This window comes from Cryptomeria japonica, chromosome 4, assembly GCF_030272615.1.
Source record: "Cryptomeria japonica chromosome 4, Sugi_1.0, whole genome shotgun sequence".
Lineage (NCBI taxonomy): Eukaryota > Viridiplantae > Streptophyta > Pinopsida > Cupressales > Cupressaceae > Cryptomeria > Cryptomeria japonica.
Window position 1 is genome coordinate 132,845,609 of NC_081408.1, and position 5,185 is coordinate 132,850,793.

The 5,185-nt window shown below is 29.5% G+C and overlaps 1 long non-coding RNA gene across 1 annotated transcript; it reads right to left on the reverse strand.

The window, feature by feature from the left end:
- Positions 1 to 312: 312 nt before the first annotated feature.
- On the reverse strand, positions 313 to 2,494 carry LOC131874769 (uncharacterized). The gene is made up of 4 exons (XR_009372139.1): positions 2,285 to 2,494; positions 710 to 772; positions 517 to 606; positions 313 to 373 (listed from the first exon to the last, which is right to left on the reverse strand). It is a non-coding gene; the product is annotated as an uncharacterized LOC131874769 (long non-coding RNA).
- Positions 2,495 to 5,185: the final 2,691 nt, after the last annotated feature.

Here is a 5,185-nt window from a genome sequence, read left to right on the forward strand (position 1 = left end):
TGGAGAGGAAAACATTTAATAACAGGAACTTGAATTTATTGTAAAGGGTTGTGATAAATCAATGAACTTACAGTGAATGATATGATCCCTACTCCCAAGCCTGTCAATGACCTACTTATATACAGAAATGAAGAATCCTGCATCCAGAAAGAAATAATGAAATTAGAATACTTAGTATATTCTTTTCATGTGCAAGTTACAGAAGTTCTGATACTGAACTTAAAAACATGCATGTCATAATTCTAGGACCATTTTTTTGTAGGCCATGTTTATATGATGTATAGGGTTCGTTAATCGAAGAACTACAACTTGCCTTTGCCAAACAAATGGCTATCCACCCTAGAATATTGGGTATTGAGGCTACTACCAGTGCCTGTGTATGTAAAGAGAAATCTCTTAAAAAGATCAGAACTCATACAAGGGACATCTTACATCAATTAAGATTGAAAGGAATAAATTAATTCATATATATCAACTTATATTTCCCTTCAACAATACAAACTCCTAAGGACATACCCCTTTTCTTCCAATATAATCAGCAAGTAGCCCACTGACCACGGCCCCAATCATGGCCCCAACATTGGACAGTGATCCAAATAAAGAAAACTGTGTGAAAGTGAGCAGCCAATTCATCAACAACGGCAAGCTTGACATCTGCAATTCTAGGAGAGAGAGGCACATACAATGCTCCAAGAGTAATGCAACATACCTCAGAAATGGTCAGATTGAGATCATTCATTATACTACTCTCAGTCGGTGATGAATAGCCAGTCTGCAACAAGATGACTAATATCACTTTTCTTTGTTTTTCCCCTTCCAAATATATAACAACTATAAGTCATTTGTGAAATTTGTGCCAACTTTTGCACACAAGTTTTCCAACAATTACATTGGATATAATTTCAATCATTGGAAATTTTCTATCTATTCCTTTTAAATAGTTCATATTGTAGCATCATATAACAGTTTACATGAAAAATATTTAACTATACTCTATCCTAGTAATGCTTTGAACTTGTAAGCTAGATGTTATTCTCATTGTACACTTTGCTTGTTGCAGCTCAAAAAATAGAGGTACATTTCATCTGTCATATGTCATATGTCAAGCTTGTTTTCAGACGCAAGGGAAACAAGTATCTTATTTAAGAACTAGGAAGGTCCCTCACATCCAGTTTTAGTAATGTGCACTAGAGTTACCTAGCTATTTTTGTCAGAGAGATCTTCAAAAATTGTCACTTATAGAGGACAAGGATAAGGTTGATGGATTTTATCATATTACTCATTAATACCATCTTGTGGCCCTAGTTTGGAAAAAGAAACAAATTGAATGTTTGGTCATACTTGGAGATCCATAAAGCCCCTTTCATGCTTCTAGAGTAGGACATTGTATATATTGCCTACCGGGGTACTCTTTGACAAGAAATCCACAAGACTTAAAATGTGAAAGCACCTCATCATCAATTCCTTCCCTGACAGAATACATATGTAGATTAGTCTCAAATGATAAAAGAGATTTATTTGGTATGACCCAAAAGTGGAGAGAACTGAAATATTCTAATTTAGCAGTAGCTCTTTGTACAGCTGAGACATAAAGGACTTGATTAAAGCACAATATTGGATTACTGAAATCTAAATCTGCACGTGATGCATTGTTCAGCAAGTGTAGCTTAAGAAACACTTTAAAGTGAGGAGCCTAATTCAGTTTGTGCTCCAATAGATGTCATATTCTCTGTTTGAGGATAATGTGGAGAAACATATGTTAGTTCTACCATTCAGACTAAAGTTGTTTTTGTTCTGTTTCACCATAAGATAGCTGTCTTCAGGTGTCAAGCACTGAAATGATCTCCTAGGCTTACTGGATTGATTAATTCACATTTCACTCTTCCTTCACTGCCCTACATGGTCTCTTTCAGCAATTTGTCAAGTGCCCTGCATCCCTCACTGACATTGCTAGCAAAAAGGACTTGTCAGGCCTAAGCCAATTTTAGGTGACAGGTGCTCCTCTCTATGCTTGTTCCAAATCTCATGATTTGGCTCATATTGCCATTTTTTCTATTTTTTCCATTGAATATTTGACCTTAGATGGTAAGAGAATCGACAGTACATTCTAACTAGTAGCAGTAAAGATTATGTTAGCTGAGAGTCTGAGACCATTACCTAAAGAATGTAATCACTCTTGATGACCATACAAACATTAACAACTCTTTATTTTTCCTATGCAGTGTAACTAAAACACTCCTTTCTTTTTTTATCATTGTTGACAGTACTCTTAAGTTGTATTCACCTATTCTGATCATTTGTAGACACTAACATTATTATTTTGCTTTCAATCTCAAATCATACTCCTCCATTTGGACTACATCTTCTGCACTCACTTAAATGATAAAGCACTTCCATGGCATTGGCCAGTATTGAACTTAAGAGATCCATCTACATAAAATAAATCTTTAATAGGTTCAGGGAAATCATATATCGGGTGGAGATGATAATTGTAGATCTAATTAGTCCATATGTATTTTACTAAATACTAAACTAGTCTCTACTTACTTTCATACTCATTTTTAATTTAACAATTTTCATGGTTACTTCAGGATCCGGACTAGGCTAAAAATCCCTTACCTCCCTCTCTTACATTATATTACTTCCTAAATCTGCCCACTCCGTAGATTGTCCTTCCTTCATTTGAGGGCATGAATAGCAATTATTTAATGAAATTTTGGTACAACTCTTTAAGATATATTTTGCTTTCTATACTTTTTCATTTTTAAATTCATATTAGGCAAGTAATCATGTAGGAGAGTTATTAATTTAGATACCTTAAATATTTTAAGATTTTAAACTTAATCCTAACCCTAATTATATTATCATTACCTACACAATTACAATTACAATTAGTGTTAAACAAGTCTTGCTTTAACAAGTGTTTGTTTAAGGCTAGAGTTAAATTAGGGCTAGGGCTAGGGCTAGGGTATTAGGGTTATGGTTATGGTTATGGTTATGGTTATGGATCTATGATAAAAAGTTGAAATAAGGTAATGATTATGGTTAAAAGAGGGTGCATTTAAGGTTATAGTGCAATTAGATATAAATATAAATAATTGTGAATATATACAATGCTTTTTATTTTTATAAAGTGTTCAAGAAGAATGTAAAATATAATTATAAGAATAATATAAACATATAATGATATAATAATAAAAATATAATCAACAACAATAATATGATAGTTAAAATATCACTATATAGTAATATAGTAATAATATATTAACATTATTAACAATATAAGATTAATAGTAACAATATTATTATATAAATTACAATATGATAATACAGTGATGATTAATGACAATAAGAAAGTATTTTTCTATTATGTGTAATTAGAGATAATAAAATTCAAATATTAATTAATTAAATTTTTAATATCTTAACCATTTCAAACATTATTATTTTTAAATTAAAAATAGATAAATTGAACAATATGTTCCATGAAAATGTTGATAGTTTTAATATGATTAAAATTTAATTAATTATATTAGTGAAGAGAATTTATTTATTTTATTATATGAAAAATGAAGAAAATTTATACAATAGTTTTAATAGTGAAAGAATAGAAGAATAATTAGAAATAAATTTTAAGTGAAATTATTCAATCAATGTCATTTGACCTATGATTCTAGCCTCATCTCTCATAGTATTTTATTTATGTATACAATACAATCACAAATAAATTTTTCCTCAATATTAAAATATTAATGATTGAGTTTTTTTTATAATTATCATTAAAATAGAAAATAAAAATTTGATAAATATAAATATTTGTTTATTTTTAAGAAATTTAAAATTTTAGAAGAATTGAGAATTTACTTTTTACATTTTTAATAGGTTTTATTTTAATTTTTAACTTTTTAAATTTGGTTTTATTTGTAAGTTTTAATGTAAGAGTTAATATTTTAGCATTAACATTTTTAATATAGTTTAATTTTATTTAATTAGGTTCAACTTTCTATTAGTTATAATTTTCTAAAATTGAATCTATCTTTCAACTATTGAGTTTACAAATTGCAAAATGATGGCAATAACACTATAATTTTTTACTAATTCACTATTATTTTAGTTTAATATCAAAATATATCAATTCACAATGCAATCTCAAACTAATAATCTAACCTAATCTTAACTCTAAATACATATCCTAACACTATTCCTAACTCTAAATACATATGTAACACTATTGGCAGGAACTTGACGCTTTGCATCCTTGTTATATAGTATCTTTTATATTTAAGGCTGTAAAAAATGTGTGATAAGGAATGAGGTTATGGGGTGACTTCAAAGTTATTCAACAATAAAAGTATTAAAATTTAAAATGTGGTAGTCTAATAAACATAATACATTTAAATATCTTAAAATGAGGTGTTTTTAAAACATCAAAATATTCTCTAACAATATTCTTTATATCTCCACTCTCTTGGCAAAAACATAGAAAATTTAGTTAACAAGTAATAAATTATATCTAGTATGAGACTTTTAGGATCATAAATTTGGGAATATTTAATAAATAATTAAGGGTTATGTGGAAATATAATAAGTGACAAAGAAGGAAACAAGGTTTAAATAGTGTTGGTTTAACGAGAGGGGAGGAGAAGAGACAAAGACAATGACAAAGACAAAGACAAAGACAAAGAGAGGAAACGAAAGAGTGAAAGAGGAACATCAAAAGAGGGAAATAAAGTGTGTGTGTGAGAGATTTTGCCCTCCATGATTTGTTAATTGGAAAAACCATCTCGATGATGCTTGTCAAGTACACACCCTAAACAAACTTCTTCTTTAGCTTGAATTGTAGGAAGCCCTCTCACCATATTCTTTTTTTGAAACCAACTTAATCCTTGAAAATTTAAATGACTATATTATTGATGGCATAACCACAACTCGTCTATGGTTGCTTTGAGTGCATGCAACTTACTAGAAACCAATATGAGAGGAAGAAATCTATTCTATGTCATACAAGCCTTTGCTACAAGATGATAATTATCCGATTTATCAAATAATTTGTAGTAGTTATCTTAAAACACTAAGTTCTATACATATATTTTTGTTTCAAGTTTCTCGATAAATATTTTGTTGTAATTTTGGCACAAGAAAAGCAACATGAATATGAGTAGTTTTTCCTTATTTAGTCTTGACT